Here is a 21,935-nt window from a genome sequence, read left to right as displayed (position 1 = left end):
TTTTTTTTTTGCCTATAAAAATAATATATTCATGATAAATTCTTTAAACAACTGAGAGATTAAATATATTCTATTTTAAACACTTCAAGAGGGGAAGGTACAAAACGTCATTCAAGGAATATTTATTCAAACAGATGTGTGTAAATGACCCCAACAATCTCATCAAAATATAGCTTGCAGTCTGAATGGCTCAGAGAGGTAATAAGATAAGGAATTTCTCACCTTCTGGTTATTTAAATAAGGAGCAGAACAAACTCTTGGGTGCACATGACCAATGGCATTGACTGAAGCCTTCTGTAAAGCCTAAATTAATGTGAGCTTTGGCCTTTGCGATGAGTGCCAAACCATGAACTGTCCCTGGGGAATTCCTTGGTTTGGCCTTTTTTCTTAGGGGAAAAAAGGACAGGTGGACAAGCAAGGGCATGGAAATGGCAACCGAGCACCAAAGGAGCCAACATGAGACTAGTGTGCAAGGAAAGGGTTTATCATGGATCAACAAGCTGACCTGGAAGGTGGGATCCATTTTTGAAAAAGGGGGAGGGGGAGAAGAAGCAGAGACCCTAAGTGCTCACACCATAGCCTTGAAATACCATTTTCCATTAAAAGGAACCAAAAACCCAGCAGAAATGGTTCATTCTAAGTCAAGAACACACAAGAAGAGAATGGATACCAGGAAGCTATCAAAAATATCAGGGTCACATCCAAAGGACAAAGGAGCCCACCAAAAAACAGCAACTCCTAGTGGCCAAAGATGGTTCAAATTGAATATCAATAAGAGAAACTATAATGTATTCAAAAGCATCCAATCATTTAAAATCTATGATTGCATAATGATAAACAAAAAACAAGACCAGAAATCTTTCCTGTGCAGACTATACACCAGGTTAACCAATTAACAGGTAAGAGAACATTTCTCCCTATAAGAGTATTCTAGCTAATAAATGAAGAAAAAACAAGAGGACTGGGATATTACCAGTTTACAAAGTCCATAAGAACTAACAGATACAAGCAGAGACCATAAACCAATGGCTGTTAATAAAACAAAGAGACAACTGCACATTATGATTACGTGCCTCTTGTGGAAATACTAGTTAGGAAATATTCTTAAAAAAAAAAAAAAACCCACAAACAAAAACATTAAAACTGAACCAGATTGAGCTTGTAAATCTAAATCCCCATTTATGGGAATTACAGAGGATAGTGGAACATGATGCATGGCACCCTGAGAATGTGGCTGCAAAGTCCAGAATAAGGTGAACTCAAGAGACACAGTGAGGCTTGAATTGCAAGGGGAAACTAAAGGTGGGAAGAGAGATATCTATAAGGAGTTTTAAGAAACACAGTAACCAAATATAACCTGTGGAAAAAAAAAAAAAAAAAAAAAAAAAAAACAAATATAACCTGTGGATCTTGTCTGGACCTGGATTTAAACAAATCCAACTGTGGGAAAACACTGATGAAACAATCAAGGAAATCTGAATGGTGACTTTTATAGATAGATATTTTATGTCAGGGAATTATTATTAAAATGTTATGGTGATATTACAGTTAGTATTTTTTTTTAAAAGAGTCATAGTTTTTAAGCACTTACTGGAAGCCTTACAGATGAAATGTATGACATCTGGGATTGCTTCAGAACAAAAATCCAGTGGGAGAGGAGCCAGGGGTTTAGAAGAAACAAGAATGGCCATGAGCTGATGACTGTTGCTAAGTGATGATGGGACACGGGAGGTCCATTGCCCTCTACCGTACTGAATTTTTCCATTATAAAAATATTGATGATCTGAAATAAAATATAAAAAGATACTTTTCTTGTCACCCTCCCCACACACACACACACACACAGAGAAAGATGCTACAGGGAAAGGTCCTTGGCATTCTAATTCTCAGCTATTGGGTGACAGTGATCACCCAGACATGGTGATCAGCCAGTGATGATAATATATGGGACCCTATCTCCTCCACCAGGCACTGTACTAACCCTTGCTATAATCCAAGAGGAAGGCACTTCTATGTCCATTTTATAGGTAAGGAAACGGAGATTCAAAAAGATTAAAGAGGTTGCCCAAGGTCAGAGAGGTAAGTGGAAGAAAAGTGAGTAATTCTACAAGTTCATAAAAATGAGAATGAGAACGAGTTACGTCTTTTCAGAAGAGTAACAACTCTTGAGAGTGCTGATAATTTCATAAACCAAAAGATTCAATGGTCTCCAGTATAAAAAAAGACAGCAGAATTGAGAAGTGGTGCTTTTCTGACGACCATTTTTGGTGAAACTCTGGCAACTGCACAGTCCCTCTCTTAGATCTCCAAGTGATAAGAGCAGAGGATAAAGGGGGGAAAGTCTAGGCCGCACGCATGTGTGTATATGCGTGTCTTGTGTGTAAAAATGTGAAAGCAAAAGGGAAATTGTCTGAAGAGAGAAAAACAAAAGAGCAGGAAATCCAGCAAGAGTGGAAGCTGGGAAAAAGCTTAAAACTAAACCCAACAGAGAGGAAGATGGAAAAGCAAATAAATGAGCTCCGGTCGGATGGGATGTGGGGGGGTACTTTCTGGCAGGGACAAAACCCTCAGAAACATGAAGCAGGGGCTGGAGGTGGAGGAAGTAGGGGACTACTACAGAACCAGTTCGGGGAGACCCTGGCAAAGCTCACTGCGGGCCATTCACCATATTTTATCCTCTTTTATCACATTAGCATTTTCTTCATTTTTCAGATTAGGAAATGGAATAATTTACTGGCGATCCCATCCCCAGTAAAAGCAGGATTGGAGCTGGAAGCAGGGTCTGACGTCAAAGCCATTCTTTTAGGCTACTTTGCTAAACACACCAAACACTAGAGAAAACTATACAAAGTTATGGCAAGACCAAGATGGCCAAAGGCAGAAGTACCCAAAAGGCATAGGGAAAAAAAAATATGAAGACTCTGAAAAGGGAGCAAACCAGTGGCCTGGGAAGGAGGGAAAGACAAGAGCACAAGTTCCAGAAACTGACCATCAGTAGCCCCAACTTGCCCTTTTGCACCAGAGTCACCAGGACCAGTGAACAGGAAGAGTATCAACCTGCCTACTCTCTCACTAAAAACCAGTCAAGATGTCAAAGCAACCCCATTAGCAATCCCATTTTGAAGATCCTACTATATTTTTCAAAGGCCTGATTATTAAGGGCTCTGAGCAAGTCCATGAACCTTTCTCCTCTCAGCCCCTGCCAGTGCCCACCCCACAGCACAGCCTAAGGCATATTTTCCACCCCATCACCTGGGCGGTCACCTGGGCAGGGAAGGGAAGGAGGAATTCATCCCATCTTCCCAGACTCCCAAGCACCTCCACTTATCAAGCAGTGAAGTCAAGGTCATCTGCCTAAATCCTACCCCCAGCATGAGGTCATTTCCATATCTAGGTCTTCAGGTGGTTGGGGTGGGGGTAGCTAATTTATTCTGACAGTCTGCCAACAGAGCACATTCCAGAGAAAAACCAGAGAAACTGGCAGGTCCAGTCCCAGGGTTTCAAACAGCATCAGCCTACACACACACACACACACACACACACACACACACACACACACACACCAATATGGATCATCAACCCAGGCTTCCAAACCACACCAGCCTCACCTCCACACATACATAAAGGAGTCTGGATCAATTCAGCCCCCAGGAGCCTTACCCTCTCATTTTCAATGGCCAGTATACCCAGTCTGAGAGGTGAGGGGTACTGGTCCCCACAGTCTTTTGAGGACTGAAAACAAAGGGCAGGTGACTCTTGCCGTCCTCAAGACAAAATGAAGGGTTAGACAATACCCCGATGAAAAGCTTGACCGGGTCTCACTCAATTTTTTAGGACCTTAGCCACATGTTTGTTTTGAAGACAGAGTAAAATAGGCCACCAAGAACACAAAATAAAGTTATTGTGTACTTTTAGGGTTTTGGTACAAATGCCAGAATAATAAAACCTGACAAGTGACTTAATATGCCATCTTTTTAGCCTGGCAGCTGTGGCTAAAAGCCAGATCCAGGAACTGGCTTCACACACTGCCCTTGTTCCCCCTTACACTGGCTGTGTGACCTTGGGCAGGGTGCTAAACCTGAGTTTCCCTTCCTTCAACTGCAAATGGAGCTCTTAGGTTTAAATGAGGTGATGCTGAAGAACCGGCTCAGGACAGAACCTGGCCAGTCTTCCTTACTTCCCAAATCCTCCCAAGTGGCCTGGGAATTGGAGCAACCACAAGTTAATAGAGGGGACTCAGCAGTGCCGCCCCTCCTCCACAAACCCTGCCTTTGGGAGGGGACTGTGGGGCTGTGGATAGAATGACCCAGATACAGACATGGTCCTCCAGGACCTTTCTGCCTAGGCTCTCACATTCTAGCTCTTTCTTAATCTAAAAGCTCACCTCCAAAGCGGGCTGGGGGGCCAAGGTGGCCCAGTATCCCTTTCCAGAGGGAACCAAAGATTCTCAGGTGACTTGCCTGGTCAAGGGCACAGCCCAATTGCAGGGACTGTCCAACCAAGCCTTCCCTTCCACACGGCTGGAAGTAGAGGGACCGACACCCCAACCTGTAGAGGACCCTGAAAAATGCCTTCTCCCTATGAACAGCCCCAATAAGGAAACAGATCTCTGAGCTCCACAGCAAAGGCCAGACCTGAAAGACACCACAGGAGACTGAACACCTGCCCAAGTTACTGCCTCAAGCACATGATAAAATAACTAAACAAACAATGGTGTCAAAACAACCACCTGGAACTGAGCGGTGTTGTTACAATTACTTTTGGTATTAGCCGAAGTACTAAAATTTCTTAAATCCCATTCTACTTTCCCTGCCTTATATATTTAGGTACATCATAGGACATGATCCCGCAGTCTCCCAAAGAGCAAAGACAAGCAAGCCTGAAACCTAGGGATGTCAAGAGCACGGAGACCACAAGTCCTAAAATATAATCTGAAATCCCCGGATTTCACACAATACAAACCTTTCAGCATTCCACTGGGAAAAACTTCTCAATTAAACTTTGCTAGTCTAAAAAGGAAATGAACCAATGCTGAATCATTCCTATGAATGGACACATTTAAAAAAAAATACATTATGAATTGATCTACAGAACAGCAGAGGGTTTGAAGCAATTTGGTTAAAACTAGCACAGGTTTATAGGAAAAGCTCTATAAAAGCTCTGGTCTCAGAAACAGCCGGCGACATGCCTTCCAGAATAATACTGTCAGGACCTCAATCCCTGGCTGCAAAGACCTCCTACCCAAAGATTTTCTCTCTATTCTGCTAAATTAAAGGAGGTCGTCCAGTTTCCTCAATAGTTTCCTAATAGTAGAATGACTGTAGTTTTTCATACAAACTGGGGCATTTGAGGGTAACAAGAGGGTGCTATGAACTACTGCTCAGAGGCTCAGAGATAAGGAGCAGGACTGTATCAGGCAAGTCGTTACATAGCCATGAGGAACGGAAGAGGACAACCCTTTACAAAATACCAGTGAATAAAAACTGTCATAAACAGTTATTAGGAGGAAGACAGAGGGTAACTGGGAGGACACAGGAACAAGACCAAATTGCAGTTAAGGAAAAACCGGGCAGAGCAGAACTTGAACTTTGGGGTATAAATTAACCTGGTTCTGGGTTCTTTTCTTCCTCATCTTAAGTCAACTTACAAATCAGATTCGGGGACGCCTGGGTGGCTCAGTGGTTGGATGCCTGCCTTTGGCTCAGGGTGTGATCCTGGGGTCCCAGGGTCCCAGGGTCGTTTCCCACAGGGAGCCAGCTTCTCCCTCTGCCTGTGTCTCTGCCTCTCTGTGTCTCTCATGAATGAATAAAATCTTAAAAAAAAAAAAAAAAAATCAGATTTGACGATGCACTGGACTTGTGGCTACAAGTGCCTTCCAGGTCTATCTCCCGAACTCCCAGTTTTTCCTTGTTGATATCTATCGAGGTCTTGGATTGCTTCAGTGTAAGGCGCTCGGGCAGTTAACGCAATCAACATTTATCATAAGGAGCAAGTCGTTCTGCATTATTGAAATTACTCTTCCTCAAGTAAAAGCATCTTCCACCTTAGATATTTTCAATGGACACCTGTAGGCCCCTCACTAAAACCAGGAAACAAGCAGAAACATAAACTTATTTTAGGACGTCACTCTGAGTATCAACCTTAATCATCTGACCAGCAAAAAAAATGCACACATTTCATGGGGGGCAGGAGGGTGCCATGGTGAGTACAGCGTGCTAACCAGATTCAGTGCTGTATTGATTCCATGACATATGTCACATACCATAAAATCTACCCTTGAAAATTCTATAATTCAGTGGCTTTTAGTAGATTCACGACCTGTGAATTGTCTTTAAATGTGCCTCCCTCCTCTCCTCAACGGTCAGCCTGCCTGTCTCCAAAAGCCTCTATCCTTCCCCCTAAGTCCACTCATCTCTTAACAATCTTTAATTTTTTTTTAAGATTTTATTTATTTATTCATGAGAGACAGAGGGAGAGAGAGAGCCAGAGACACACACAGAGAGAGGCAGAGACACAGAGAGAGAGAGAAAGAAGCAGGCTCTATGGGCATGGGACTCGATCCCAGGTCCCACACCCTGGGCTGAAGGTAGACGCTCAACTGCTGAGCCACCCAGGTGCCCCAACAATCCTTAATTTTAATTCTTAATTTGAAGGCTGGGAAACCAGTCACTCTGAGTTCCATATACCCTGGTTAAGAGACAACAGGAGAGGTCCATAAAGTGCAGGTGGTCCCCAGCCCAGGCTCACACCTGCCTGGCTCAGACTAGTCACTGGGAGTGGCTCATGTCAAAAAGTATGGGGACACTGACACACCCTGAAGTATAGCTGACCAGCTTAGGACAGAAGACTCTGAAAACACAGCTTACAACCCACCAGCTTCCAGAAGAGATCCAGCTCATCTATCCAGGGTATACCTGGGTACTAACCCAAAGAGACACTCACCTTGGATTAACAAGCATCCTCTGTAATACACAAATACACTGGCAACAACAATGGATGGACTGCCATTCACACAAGTGTGAATCAGTATTTGAGTATATTAAAGGACCACAGAAAGGAGTCTAGGGCAACCCGGGTGCCTCAGTGGTTTAGCGTCACCTTCAACCCAGGGCGTGATTCTGGAGACCAGGGATCGAGTCCCACGTCAGGCTCCCTGCATGGAGCCTGCTCCTCCCTCTGCCTGTGTGTGTCTCTGCCTCTCTCTCTCTGTTCTCATGATTAAATAAATAAATCTTAAAAAAAAAAGAAGAAGAAGAAGAAGAAGAAGAAGAAGAAGAAGTCTAATACAGGGGGCAAAGATTTCATTTCAGAGCTTGGAGCACGGAGATGAATAGGATGGTCTGGGTTCCAGCAGCAATCACAATGGCAGGTCTAGCCTTTTGAGGTAGCTCTTACCTAGCTTTCCCACAACCCTTCAAAGTAGGTAGCAACAGTTCCATTTTCCAGATGTGGAAACCAAAAGCAGAAAAGCTGCCTGGTCCCAAACAGGTATTAAAAAGTCCACTGGGATGGGAAGGGAGCGTGTCGCTGGCTCAGTAGGTATAGAATGTACTCTTGATCTCAGGGTTCTGAGTTCAAGCTCTACGTTGAATGTGGGGCCTACTCTAAAAATAAAATACTAAAGAAAGTTAAAAAAAAAAAAAAAAGTGCAGAGGCACCTGGATGGCTCAGTTAAGCATCTACCTCTTGATCTCAGCTCAAGTTGACCTCAAGGTTGTGAGTTCATGCCCTGCAGTGGGTACGGAGCCTACTTTAAAAAAAAAAAAAAAAAAAAAAAAATTTAAGTACAATAGGGGCAGCAAAAGTAGGGGAGAGGTACCTCTCTGCCTCTAATTTTGTCATACCTGAAGCTTGATCCCTCAAGGTTCCAGGGACAATTCCTTAATGGTCTCCCCAGCAGGTCCAGGGCCCCAAGCACAATCTATGAGAAGAAGAGTTCCATGCAATCATCTAAGAGAACTTTCAGAACCCAATCCCCAGGGGCACCTGGGTGGTTCAGTGGTTGAGCATCTGCCTTCAGCTCAGGGTGTGATCCTTGGGTCCTGGGAGGAGTTCCACATCAGGCTCCCTGCATGGAGCCTGCTTCTCCCTCTGCCTAGGTCTCTGCCTCTATGTGTGTGTCTCTCATAAATAAAATCTTTAAAGAAAAAAAAAATAAGAACCCAATCCCCGAGTTAGGAGTGCAGCTTCCAAGGAAGAGTCTAAGAAGTAGCCTTCTTTCGGGTGGACAAAGGTGCACCATGCTACCCACCCTTGGAAGCATTTCCATTTAATTCATAGTACCACTTGGCAAAAAACAACCTCACATATTATATATTTACTGATGGGTTTCCTCCATCATTTATTAATAGAGGAAGGATGGTTCAAAGCAATAAATGGTCTCAGACTTCACGGGATACCTCAGCCACTCATGCATTTGAATCCATTTGCCTGCAACCTGAAGTCCAGCTCTTCTAATTAACTCTGCCTCGGCCTTGGGTGTTCCTCAAGAGTCACTGTCCAGGCTGACCTGGTAGGAAATCTATGAAGACCTGGCATTCAAGATAACATCTGAAATTGGTATTTACTAAGCATGTATTATGTGTCAGGCCTACAAGAGGTGTTATATTGAAATTCAGAGATGAGGACACCAGAGCTCAGAGAGCAATTTGTCCAAGGCCGCAAAACCAGTAAGTGGCTGAGCCAAGTCCAACTAAGGAGTGTCCTACTCTGGATCTGAATTTTTAAAACTACATTATTATACTACTTTTTTCCAAACCAGAGTCAGGAAGTTTCCTAACTCCACTCCCCTTGTCAACCAGTTCCCTCCACTTCTTTCAATTAATTGCTCAGAGCCAAGTTTCAGATCTATAGGTTCAGATCTGTAGGAGCTCATGGGCAATAAACCTTTTCTATCAGTATTTGAAGGCTGAGGTCACTACTCTAGAGAGTATTTCGGGGGGGAGGGGGTCATTTTTTTTTTTAAGGACTTAGTTCCAGGGACACCTGGGTGGTTCAGTGGTTGAGCATCTGCCTTTGGCTCAGGTCATGATCCTGGGGTCCTCCGATGAGTTCCACATCAGGCTCCCGGCAGGAAACCTGCTTTTCCCTATGTCATATGCCTATGTCTCTTCCTCTGTGTATCTCACGTATAAATAACAAAATCCTTAAAAAAAAAAAAAAAAAAGGACTTAGTTCCACACTACTCCCAAAATGGCATCTGGCAAAAAATAAACTCTTTCCCTTCAAGACCCAACTCCAATATCACCTTTTTTAAGATTTTGTATTTATATATTTAACAGAGAAGGAGAGAGCATGGGGCGGGGGGGGGGAGGGGGGGGAGCGGGCGTTGCAGGCAGAGGGAGAAAGCAGGCTCCCCAGAGCAGGGAGCTGAATCAGGGCTCAATCCCAGGAACCCGGGATCATGACCTGAGCTGAAGGCAGACACTTAACTGACACGCCACCAAGGGGCCCCTCAACATCACCTTCTTTTTTTTTTTTAAAGGTTTTTTTTTTTTTTTAAGATTTTATTTATTTATTCATAAGACAGAGAGAGAGAGGCAGAGACACAGGCAGAGGGAGAAGCAGGCTTCATGCAGGGAGCCCGACATGAGAGACTCAATCCAGGGTCTCCAGGGTCATACCCTGGACCAAAGGCAGGTGCTTAACCCCTGAGCCAACCGGGCTGCCCTCAACATCACTTTCTCTGCAAAGGTTTCCTCAGTCTCTACCACTGAGCAATACAGCTGTTTGGATATTATCAAGAGCACAAGAGCACTTAGACAACTGTGTTACTTTCCCTTTATTCTGATGTTACATAAGGAAATTTATGCTCCTAAAAACTACACATGGTTAAAAAAAAGAAAAAGCCCCTTCCCAAACTACTCCCTCAAAACCACCTCTCTCAATAATAGAAAATCACTCAGATCCTTTTGGAGAGCGATGCAAACACCATTCTTCAACTTTTCATCAGCTCTAACACACCAATAGTTGCAAAATGCAAAATGATTTTATTTCTAAGAAATATTGCTGTGAAACCAGCCATGCCAGAATGCTGACTTATCACTCAGAAATCGAATTTCATACAGACTGAAACTTTTTTTATTATACAGCGATCATGCACAGAAAGAGATAAATAAGCAAAATAAACCAGGTAAGATACACCTAAGACAACTTCTTAGAGATCAACGTCTGTGCTTTTCCACACAGTATCACCCTCATACCAAGAGCACTGGCAACATCGAGACCGTCCTTAGGAATGCCCTAGCGTGGGCTCCTGGGTTCTCTCCCTCTCCTGCACCTGTCCCTCAGGCTTGCATGAGTGTATGCAACCACACTGCTGAGCACGGCCACTGCCCGGCCAGCCGAGACTGCAGGGCACATCCCAACTTCAAATATAAGAAAAGCTGCACAGTGGAACGCAGGCAGTACGAGATATACAGCTTCCCCACTGGATCGTGATGATCTCTCTACAGGCCTGTTTCCCTTGCCAAACTACAAACTTCGCAGGGGTGTTGACTTACCACTGTTCTTTGACCACCTTTGCGGATCGCCAAATCCCCGGCACCCAGGAGCACCTGTAAATGTTTAAACATGCAGGGGCAAGTAGCAATCTTACACAGAACGGGGAGCATCTGGATTTCAATGTGCCCAAGGTGGAAGGAAGTGAGAAGAATGAAAAGCCAGGCCTGGTGTAGCAGCAGTAGGCTCATCTCTTGAATGACGTCAGGCTCTGCTACGTCAAGGGATACCACTTGAGGAGCTCTCCGAGCAGCCTCACTACCAGAAAGTAAAACTGCCTCTGCAAGCAGCCAGACAAGAATTAGCCCCTTCAAACCCTTGCCAGCAAGCCTGACACACACCTCACCTCTATAATCACATCTGGAATCAACTGCTACACTCCCAAGGGGTAACAGATGATTGCCAAACACGGGGAAGATGGTTTTGTTCGTTTTATTGTTTTTCCTGCATAGAAAGATGCAACCTTATCTTTTTGTACAGCTGTATTTTTTTTTTTTAATTTATTTATGATAGTCACACAGAGAGAGAGGCAGAGACACAGGCAGAGGGAGAAGCAGGCCCCATGCACCGGGAGCCCGACGTGGGATTCGATCCCGGGTCTCTAGGATCACGCCCTGGGCCAAAGGCAGGCACCAAACCGCTACGCCACCCAGGGATCCTGTACAGCTGTATTTTTAAAACCAACTACATCTTAGTGAATTCCATAAAGATTCAGTATTTGTTCACAAATACAGGTGGAGAGAAAGTCCATTCGGAGTGGGGAGGAGGGATGGCCAAATTTAAACTGACTGGATCAGAAGAATTAGAATATCTAAAGCGAAGGTTCCCAACCAGAGGTGGACACCACCACGGACCTCTTAAAACCACAGAAACTTTGTACCCAGCCCAGCCCCCCTAAATCTCCAGGGGTAATGTCCGGGCTGGGCTGTTGAAAGATCTGTGGAGGTCACCGTGCACGCGCTCAGGTGGGAACACTGGTGCAGCAGAGGCACAGGGGCCGGAGTGGAAGGAGCTCTCACCTGGATCTGAGTCAGAATCATCCTGAATTAGCCACACAAAAGGATCTGTGTACCGTGAATCACAAACCCAGAAGTCAAAATGTGGGAAAAGATGAGAGAGCCCTGGAAAGGTGAGCAAGAACATCCAGGGAGGGTGGGCTGGAAAAGGGCAGGAGGGTCTCACTGTGGTTTCCCCCAGGTGCCTGGTGCATAGTGGGGACACATATTTGATGAATGAGACTCACTCGGCTGATAAGCACATGCTGATGCACATCACCAAGCTTCCACAGAGCCACCTACTGTGTGCAGAAACCCTGAGTCAGCTCCAGCAACTCAGGCCAAGAGTCCCTCTGGCGGTTCCCCACTGGAAGAATAGTTTTCCTTCAGGAAAGACAGTGTAGAAGTGTTCTAGAAGCATGGCCCTCTTTAACAATTCTTAGTCATCAAGGAAGCCTCTTTCTGCCTCCAAATCACAGATGACTCTTCTCCTGGTTCCCAGTTATGTAGGTCACCCATCAATTTTATATTTTATGATTAAGGTAGAACTCAAAGGTGAAAGGAAATTAGGGAGGTATTCTGAAAACGCAACAAAATGAGAAAACCTTTTACCAAGCTAAGGAAGAACAATATCGGCCTTATCTTATCTCTCCGGTGTTTAAAACAAAGGCAGATTTTGAATTACGGGAATTTCTCAGCTCTGCCTCTATGAAAAATGCTATTGGAGGGGCACCCGGCTGGCTCAGTGGTTGAGCATCTTGCCTTTGGCTCAGGTTGTGATCCCAGGGTCCTGGGATCGAGACCCGCATCAGGCTCCCTGCGAGGAGCCTGCTTCTCCCTCTGCCTATGTCTCCGCCTCTCATGAATAAATAAATAAAATCTTTTTTTTTTTTTTTTTAAGAAAATGCTATTAGGTAGCTTGTCTTCCGTTTTGCTCTCAATGAAAACACTTGCTAAGGTCTTCTGAGGGTTCCAGATTTCTGGCCGGGGCTGCCATCCCTCAGCTGATGGGGGGCTCTTTCTGACTCCAGCCACCACGGTCTCCCAAAGGCTTTGAGATGAAAATGCAGCCAGGGGAAGGGGCTGAAAGAGATTCCACCAAAGGAAGCATCGCTCACAATGGTTTCAATGGTCTGCAATCAGTTAGCCCCCAGGACATCCCCAGCCACAGGGATGGGTGATCTGAAAATGAAGCATATCAAAATGCTATTGATAAGCTAAATTACCAGACAGCTTATCTGAGGCCCACATCCGCCATATGGTGCCCCAACTTCTGCCGCCTGTTGCGGCCGCAACAATAGGCACGCCTACCCGGAGAGCACCGTCGGACAGAAACCCAGCAGCAGCGGCATGTGGGGCGGCTGCTGTGTTTACATTTTATTCTGCGCTATTAGCCTCGTGCCTCCCCCACCATCCCAGGAGGGCCTGCAACACAGCACACATTCGACATCAAAAATATGCGTTACCTACAGGACACACGCACGCCCGCGATGCGTGTGTGTGTGTGTGTGCGTGCGCGCATGTGTGCACCCAGGTATACATCAGGTGAAGAGAGCAAACCAGATGTCAGCCCCGGGAACGGAGCTGCCTGGTGGGGGAGGGCGAGCCAGGCGGGCTCCCAGCGAGAGCTGCAAGCAGACAATGCGCTTTTCTCAAAACACTCGGGCGGGCGGGCCTCGGGGAGTGGCTATTTAAAACACTTGGCTCCTTTTATTTCACCACCGTGGAAGTGAATTCGGCTCTTAAGTGCCAGAGCAAATGAAGTCATTTGGTTTCTGCGGGCTCCCTTTGCATTTCAGCAGAAGTCAGAACTGGACGAAAGTCGGAAGGTCCAGCTGAAGTTGTTCTTTCTTCCAATTAAAATTGATTCCACAGAGGATTTGGCGCCTGGGCTTCATTAACTTTTTTTTTTTCTTTCTTTCTTGGAAAAGGCTCTAAGGTCGCAGAAAATTTAAAGGACATCAGGCAGTGGAATGAACGCTGTCAAAGATGCCTCCTGTCATAGAATGCCATCAGGTCAAGATGTAAAGATGAACAAACAAATGCAGATAGCACCTTCTAAAGGCTTGGTTGGTATCCAAGATTAATGGTGGTTCTCGCTGAATGAATTCGTAAGATTTCTGCATTTATTGCTTTCTACTCCCTACCCTCTAAAGAGGTTCCTCTCTTCACAGAGATTTTATCATTAACGGTAATAAAATATTCATTTATTTATAGTTTACTACCTATTAGGTAAAAGACACTGGTTTTCAAAGAGACCTCAGCAACACATAGCATCCGGTTGTGCAAAAATGTACAAGATGCAGGTTTGGTTACAGTGCAAAGCAAAAAAAAAAAAAAAAAAAAAAGGACAGTCAATCTAACATTCAGATCTAGTTAATTATTACAGAAAAGCACTCATTTTCATCCCCCCCACAATTACCAACACCTAAGCAGAAAACATTCTTGGATGAACTTTTCAAATTTTCTTAAACATTCTCAGTTAAAAAAAAAAAAAAAAAAAAAAAACTCCTTTCAAGTTAAATTGAGATTGCACTTGAACTCCATCCAAGAGCAGAGCTGAACTGAATTATGATAATTAGAAAGCTGTGCCTATAAAAAAGCGGCGCAGTTCATGCATTTTTTTTAAAAGTTCATGCCAGAGAATATAAGTTCAATATGTTCTCACATAATTAACATTTCCCACCATTAGCAGCAGTTTTTCAGTTTATATATCAGTAAAAACAACAGCACTCGTCATTGTTGTATATTCCGAGTCAATAGTGTTTCAGTCACTGTACACATACATCTAAATCTGTCAGACGCCTAAAAGCAACCAGAATTCCCCACTGGAGACGATGGGGGTGCTTAACTTGTTCATTAATAAGCTGCTTTTTTTCTTTTAAACCCATTTTCCGATGCTGGGTCCTATTGCTCAAACTAACACTGCTAATGAAATCCTAGGACAGAGCCTTAAAAACGAATGTGAAAAAGAGCAGAAAGCATTACATCAGGATAGTAAATATTGATGGGGGATAGTAAATGTGGGGGCGTGGGGGGGGGGGGTGAGTACAGCCAGGATGGAGACTTCCCTTGGCCTGCCACAATCGTGTAGAAAGAGAACAGCCTCTAAGATTCCCCCTCCCCCTTCCAATCAGGAGAGAGACCAGTGGTTTCACAGCTAGGACTCCCAGACTATGGAAACTATTTTCTGAGAATCCTCCCAACCATGCAAAAAAGCCAGTGACAGCACTTAAGAGCTCAGAGGGACCCACCCTGTAAGAAATACCATCCTCAAAACCCACCCTTCAAGGCATCCTATTTGCTTTCACTAAAATAAAAATACATATTTTTTAAAGATTTTATTTATTTATTTATTCATGAGAGACACAGAGAGAGAGAGGCAGAGGGAGAAGCAGGCTCCATGCAGGGAGCCCGACGTGGGACTCGATCCTAGGTCTCCAGGATCAGGCCCTGGGACGAAGGCGGCGCTAAACCGCTGAGCCACCCGGGCTGCCCAAAATACTTATTTCAAAATTCTCTTACTCGGCACCATGAGGAAGGCTGAACCTATCTGAAGAGATGGCTGAATTTCAACTGTGAGTTCCAATATGGGATGGGGTCAAGGACGCTTAGGACGAGACTCTTTACAGGCTGGGGACTCTGAATAGCTCCCAGCTTTGAAAACAAAACAAAATAAAAACACGCACAGAAACACTCCAGATATGTAGATCCGAATATTCGGGCATTCCACAAACTATTCCAGAAGAGGGAAGGCCCAAACTTCCCAGATCTCAGAAGTATGCAGTCATCACAATACGAGGGGGACTAAACTGGGCTTTGTCAGAAAGCCCAACCCTGACACATTAAGGGCTTAACACGGACCTGGACCTGGATTACTTAATTGTATCACCTTTGTGAATGTGAAAGAGTAAAATATATCACTGATATTGTTCAAACATGATCTGGGATCTGATTGAAATACCACAGGGCAATCTGTGGCTTCTACAGATAAAGTAAGAAAAAGCACCGGGCAGCGATCAAAGATTATTCTAGCCATCAATCAGTCCAGTAGCCCAGCAGCAGAGCCCAAGTTTGTCAAAGGACAAGCAGCTTACAATATACTTTTTTTTTTTTTTTTTTTTGTGCCGAGTTCAGAAGTAGGACACCAGCGCTTGCGGCAGTTCCAGTCTCTGAACTCTAAAGAGGAAGCCGTAGTGCGCGCCTTGGTCAACAGAAAGGTGGACTCTGATTTCCTTGCCGGGCGACCGAGAAAGCCGGACACTCGCTCTGGACAGTATTCTTCAGTCTTTGGGGGAAAAAAACAGACCTGAAAAGTTTTATCACTAAATGGATCCAACCCCTAGGCACAGCTTTCACTCAGCAGCATTTTTATTCTTTCGCAATCTCTTTATTGGAAACAAGACAACGTGCCCAAAATACAAGCTTGAAAGTGTTATCTACCTACTGTCTGCATGTGAACACGGTCACTTTACACTGGATCACAAACGCAGTTATTTGCACCAACCTTTTGAGTGATAAAACACTACGATTTTCATTTGCAGGCAGTATAATTATGCTCACAATTAACGCATAATAATACATGAGATTAGAGAGAAAAGTAATCCCACAGATGCACAGGCTCTGGTTTGACCATGTAGGAGAGATCGATCCCTTTCTAAAACAAGGAACCTTCAAACACAGTTAATAGTACAGCTCATTTCTTCAAAGGCCTATCTAACATCTGAGATCTACATTCTCTCACTGTTCCTGTTACATACTTTTCTCCTGAAAATATAACAAATATGATCTAGAAATGGATGATCCACTACAAGTATATTCTTCTCAAATTTTCCCATTGAGAGATGCCCTCCTGTACTCACTGTTCTGCAGCGTCAGAACTCAAAACTGTTTCTAAATGACTAAAGCACAGGCAGCAAAAAAAAAAAAAAAAAAAAAATTCAAACACCCTCTTCCTTAAGACTTGCTTGTCCTTTTTCTTAATAAAAGGGGACATTGGTCCCCAGAGTGTATGAATGCATAATTCTCCCTGTATAAAGTAACAGAGACAAAAAAGGGAACCGAAGAAGCTGACTTCTCCCAGAGTGCCCCCTCCCCCCCCCCACCCACCCTCACATATAATTAGTCTGCTGCTGGGGCCTAGGCACACATTGTACCACAATGCAAGGAAGCGCCTTGCAGCCTCTCCCTGAGAAATTTGTTTCAATCCCGCTCAAACTAAACTAGGTTGCACTCCCTCTTTAAATTAAATCTCATTAAGTATATGTCGTGATGAGTCCTGGTTTATGTTTTGGGAAAAGGGAAAAAAAAAAAAAAAAACCTCCATCAATGTCTCAAGCATGTTCTCTGGATGGAGTTCTATTTCTTACTTTATGAAAGATCACTAAGAGGAGGAATCTATACAAAGATTATATCTTATATTCAAAAAAAATTTTACAGTCAAGGCAAAGTGTCACATTGGTTTTGTTTCAAAATTGTAAAAAAAAAAAAAAAAAAAAAGACTATTCTAATATTCCCCTAAAATTGTGGATCAAATAATACTTTAAAAATAAAATGGTCTACGTTGGCACTTTTATACCTTCAGCAAGAACCAGGAACACAGCTTATCAGTTCATTTTTCAATACCAACAACAAATAAAAGAATTACAAACTCGGTTTAAAATCTGAAACCTGAGAGCTCAACACCGAGTTGCACATACAAAGAAATACTAAACAAAAATATCTGTGACCATTTATGGAAATAGTGAGATTAGAAAAATAAGCCTTTCCCCCCACTCCCCCCCCCCCAAAAAAAAATAATCAGCAATTCAAAACCTCGCTGTTGACAAAGGTTCAACTAATCCATTTGTCTTTCCTGAGTCACTTTGTAATGAGTTCTACTATTTCCCTCTGAAGAGGAAAGATTCTTAACCAAAGTTGGATCTAAGTCTGGCCCCAAAGACTGTCTGTGCTAGTTACAAAAGGGCACAAGCCCAATAGTGAAAGGATGAAGCTCTGGACACAGCCCGAGATACGCTGCCCCAGCACTGCCTTCAGAGTGCCCCCGTGCCTGACACCCCGGCAGGAGTCCCCGGCGGGCGACACAGAAAGGAGCCCACTGCCTGCTTTGACAATGCAGTCAGATCACATGCTCCCGAAGGGATCGCTCTACTCAGGTAACCACCTGCAGGCACTCAGCACACCAGCAAACGGATCAGACCACCAAAACTTCCAGAAACCATCAAGGAGAAGGGTGGGGAGGAAGAAACATGTGGTTGCCCTGAACTGCTAAGTGTTCTGCTCCTTTGCAGTATCTGCAGCATTTTAAATTCTCTTGTTTAACCATTTTGAAACCTGATAGGTTTCGCAGACCTTTCCGTCCCAGGACCTGGGCTCCCTCCAAGGCACTGTTTTTAAAACAGGCCTTTTTACATTACCCGCTCCTGGAACATCATCTGTCTCTAAGTTTCCAGCGCTTACTGAGGTCAATTTTCATTTCTGCAAATCACGGGCAGCCACTTGCTTCTGAGAAGTTAACAAGCCTCCTGAGAAATGCTGGTGGCTGCTATTTCATTGTTTCATAAATATTTTTATACAGTGACACCATTCAGACCTTAAATAAATCTTTAAAAAAAGAAAGACAACTAAAAAGCAAAGAAAATGATGATCTGGATTTTATTTATTTCCGTGGGAGGAAGAATAAGGCAAGGGTGAGCTCCCCTATTGTTTCCAACTCATTTAAAAATGTTCCTTCAGTTCAAAAAAAAAAAAATTATATATATATACATGTACACACACACACACACACATACACGCACACACAAATGCATTTTAGAAAAGAGAAACTCGTGGAAGTTGAACTTTCTTGAAAACGGGCCTCTGGACTTTGGAAAAACAGTGTTGCTGCTGCGAACAAAGACTAAGAAGTACCCCCTGATTTTTCTGCTCTCCTGGGGATCCTCTCTCTTCCAATAAACAAACAAATCCCCCAGTATTTCCTACCGAAGGGAAGTTTTCCAGGGAGAGTCTCCTCCAGGGTTTGGTGGTAAGTGCGACTCAGTCTTTTTTGGACACAATGTTTCTGCTGACTCCTGAAAATTTTCCACTTGAATGTGCAATGAAGCGGCGGCGGCGGCGGCGGTCCTGGAGCAGCGGCACAGGCGCCCGTGCCTGCTTTCATCTTAGGGGAGGAGCGAGCCCCGCCGGCGGCCACCCCGCGGGTCGGCGGGCCCCGGGCCCCGGACCCAGGACCCAGGACCCCGGACCCCGGACCCCGGGCCGCGGAGGGCGGCGGGGGGGTCGCGGGGGCCGGCGGCGGGGGCTCCGGGGAGGAGGAGGAGGAGGAGGAGGGGGCCCCGGGGAGGGGGGTCGGGGGGGCCGCCGGCTCGGGGCTCCGAGGCGGCGCCCGCTGCCCTCCGCGCCCGCGCCCGCGCCGCTCCGAACTTCTGACTTCCCCGAGAGACCCGTGCAAAGTGCCCGAGGCTGCGAGCGTGTGCGTGTGCGTGTGTGTGTGTGCGCGTGAGCGCGCGTGCGGGCGGGGCGCGGGGGGCGCGGGGCGCGGGGGGCGCGGCCGGCCGGGGAGCCGCCTGTTGCCGCGCGGGCTCGGCAGCGCGCGGCCCAACTTGGCGTCCCGGCAACTCGCGCGGCGGCGGCGGCGGCGGCGGCGGCGGCGGCGGCGGCGGCGGCGGCGGCGCTCACCTGGGCGGGGGCGGGGGCGCGGGGTCCCGCGGGGTCCCGCCGCCTGCCCGCCGCCCGCCGCACACAAAGCGGAGCGGCCCGAGCCGGCCCCGCGCCCCCCTTGCCCCGCGCGCCCCCCTGCCCCGCGCGCCCCGCGCCCCCCTTGCCCCGGCCGCAGCCCCGCGCGCCAACTTACCTCGGCGAAGGGAGCCGCCGCGGCGCCCGGCGAGTCGGAGGCAAACTTCGGCGCCGCTTCCCCCGCCCGCAGCTCCGCGCCCGGCTCCCTCCGCGGCTCCCGGCGCCCGGGCCGGGCCACCCCACCCCTCGGCCGCGCGGCGCTGCTGCCCCGGGCCCGGCTGCCCGCGGCTCCGGGCGAAGGCGCACGGGGTGGGGGCGGTGGGGGCGGTGGGGGCGGCGGGGGCTTCACCGCATGGCCCGCGTCCCGCCGCGGCCGCCCCGGGCCCGGGCCCCGCCGCGCGGACCGGCCCGCGGGGGGGAAGCGAGTCTGCGAAGTGCTGGGGGCGCCCGCGGCGGGCGGCGGGGCCGCGGCGGCGGCGGCAGAGGCTCGGCTCGGCTCGGGCGGCGCGGCGCGGCGCGAGCGATGCTAAGAATGTTCGGAATGAGGACAGGAATGAAATGAACGCCAGGACCGAACTCGCTCCGGAGGGGTGGGGCCTCGGTGACGTCATGCGGCCTGCCGCCCGGGGCCGGGGGCGGGGCCTGCCGCCGCGGGTGACGTCATGGGGCTCCGGGGCGGGCCGCGCTCGGCCGATCGCCGTTGGGGCGGCGGGGAGGAGCCTGGCGCCCACGGGGGAGCGGGGCGCGCGCGGGAGCCGCCCCGGCCGCCCCCGCCCCCGGCCCCCGCCCCCCGGCGTCCCGGCTTCCCGGCGCGGGCTCCGGCTTTGTCCCGAGCGGGGGGCGGGGCGGGGGGCGGCGGGGGAGGGCGCGGAGGGCGGCCCCGAGGTGCCCGCGTCCGCGCGGCGGCGACCCCTGCAAGCCCGGGCTCCCCGCGCGGGGCGGGAGCTGCGCGCGCCGCGCCCGCCCGCCCTGCCTCAGTTTCCCGCACGCGGACGCCCGCAGGTTCGGGGAAGGGAAGTTTCTGTTCTGGAAACGCGGGCGGCGGCTCGGCGGGCGGCGCGGTGGAGCCTTCCCGGGCCCGCACGCGCAGCCCGCCGCGGCCTCCCTCCGACACTTTGCGAAAGTTCGGGGCGCCCGTGGCAAGGCGGAGGCGGCCCTCGCACGTAGCGGAGAAGAGCGCGATCCGAGCTGCTGGCGGCCCCGCCCTGCGCACGGGCTTCCCCGACCCGCTCCACGAGCGCGGTTCCCTCGGCCCCGGGGGTCGTACTCCTCGAAAGGAGTGGGTTGGGTGGAAACGCCCCGCGAACCTCAGAGGGCTGCGTCCGGCCGCTTCAGCCGCTCCCGTGCGCTTCCACGCTGCAAGAGCAGGTCCCAACGCCACCTTTGGAGGCGCAAAAGGGACCTCGGGGACCCGGTGGGTAGACCCGAAAGCCGCCGGGTGCAGTCGGCCCCCTAAAGCCTTGCGTGGTTGTCCTGGGCAGCTGCGCGGAGATCAGAGTAGCAATGCAGCTCCTGTACTGCTGACCTCTTCTAGGCACCTGGCTCTCCCTTCCCCAACGTAAACGATGGCGCCTATTTTATATGTCCCTAGATCCCCTAAATTCATGGACAATGGAGGGAAGCAGAATGTGACTTAGTACGGCACTTTTTCTACAAAACATGACTTTTACTAATGTTTTTTTAATTGGAACTTTTTTGTGGTAATTGCCGATTAACATGTTAAAAAAAAAAACAAGAGGACAGAGAAATCTTTTGTTCACTGCCCAGCTCTCCCCAGTGGTAATGTTCTCCAAAAGTGTAATATATCACACTCGGGATATTGGCGTTGATGCAGTCCACCCAGCTTATTGACATTTCCCCCAATCTTAATCGTATTCATTTGTGTGAGCCTGTATTTCTACACTATTTTCTCACGTGTGTGGGTATCCGCCACCACAGGTACATACTAATGCATTTTATCTCTAGTTTGCAAGCAACAATGAGGTGATACAGTGAGGTTTGCAATAATGACCTCAGCCGCTTTTGCCCTGGTTTTTGGAAATGTGTTAGAAAAACATAACTAATTTGGCATTAAAAGTGTAGTAGGCGTATCCATCTCCAAATATCATCTTCTAAAAGTACCAAAGTCTGATGGCAGTGCAAGCCAGACAGTGGGGTTGCTAAACCACCGTTTGTTGGCCTAGTGCACCTGGACATTTTTCATACTCCAGCTCCCGTCTCACAGCCACCTGGCAACAACACAAAATATCCCATTTCTTGCTGAATTAAGGAAAAATACTTTGACCCGAGAGTCAAAGCTTTTTACGACCAGTATTTTCTCCAACTTCTCCCATTTGTATGGATGTTTCTTGAGACTTATCTTAAAAACCTCTTCTAGAAGGCTACTCAACTAGATATTTCCTCCCTAAGACCCTCACATTCCCTGCTCCAGACACACTATTGTATTCCTTAGGTACCGGTGTATTGGGATGACGCCATACCTGAGCCCAAGTGTACATCGCCCGGGACCTACACACAAATGGGAATAATTTTTTTATCTCTCCACACATTTTTACACTCCTCTGGATAGTGTATAGGACCGATGGATGTCAGGGCCCAGCAGCTGTTCACCCCCAGCATCTGAGGGCAGGAACAGTAGCTACCACCTGCTAAAATGACAGCAATTAGGGTGTGCGAACACCCACACTCAGCACGTGGTACTTTTCA

The 21,935-nt window shown here is 47.5% G+C and overlaps 1 protein-coding gene and 1 long non-coding RNA gene across 9 annotated transcripts in view; one reads left to right on the top strand and one right to left on the bottom strand.

Moving 5' to 3' along the window:
* The window catches only part of TEAD1 (TEA domain transcription factor 1), a 269,759-nt gene extending 250,301 nt beyond the window's left edge, over positions 1-19,458 (bottom strand). For 6 of the 7 annotated variants that reach the window (XM_038569059.1, XM_038569061.1, XM_038569063.1 and 3 more), the window contains exon 1: positions 19,348-19,458. The gene's annotated coding sequence lies outside the window, so the exon portion shown is untranslated. Of the gene's footprint in view, positions 1-18,476; positions 18,572-19,347 lie in introns of those variants that run through there. The other variant, XM_038569060.1, reaches the window with a different exon arrangement.
* Positions 17,371-21,935, top strand: part of LOC111091560 — a 108,176-nt gene continuing 103,611 nt past the window's right edge. Inside the window, exon 1 of one of the 2 annotated variants that reach the window (XR_005375757.1) lies at positions 17,371-17,650. This is a non-coding gene — a long non-coding RNA (uncharacterized LOC111091560). Of the gene's footprint in view, positions 18,520-21,935 lie in introns of both variants that reach the window. The other variant, XR_005375756.1, reaches the window with a different exon arrangement.

This window comes from Canis lupus, chromosome 21, assembly GCF_011100685.1.
Source record: "Canis lupus familiaris isolate Mischka breed German Shepherd chromosome 21, alternate assembly UU_Cfam_GSD_1.0, whole genome shotgun sequence".
In the NCBI taxonomy this organism is placed as follows: Eukaryota; Metazoa; Chordata; class Mammalia; order Carnivora; family Canidae; genus Canis; species Canis lupus.
Note: the sequence above shows the minus strand (reverse complement) of the source record. Positions and strands in the feature narration are given on the sequence as shown.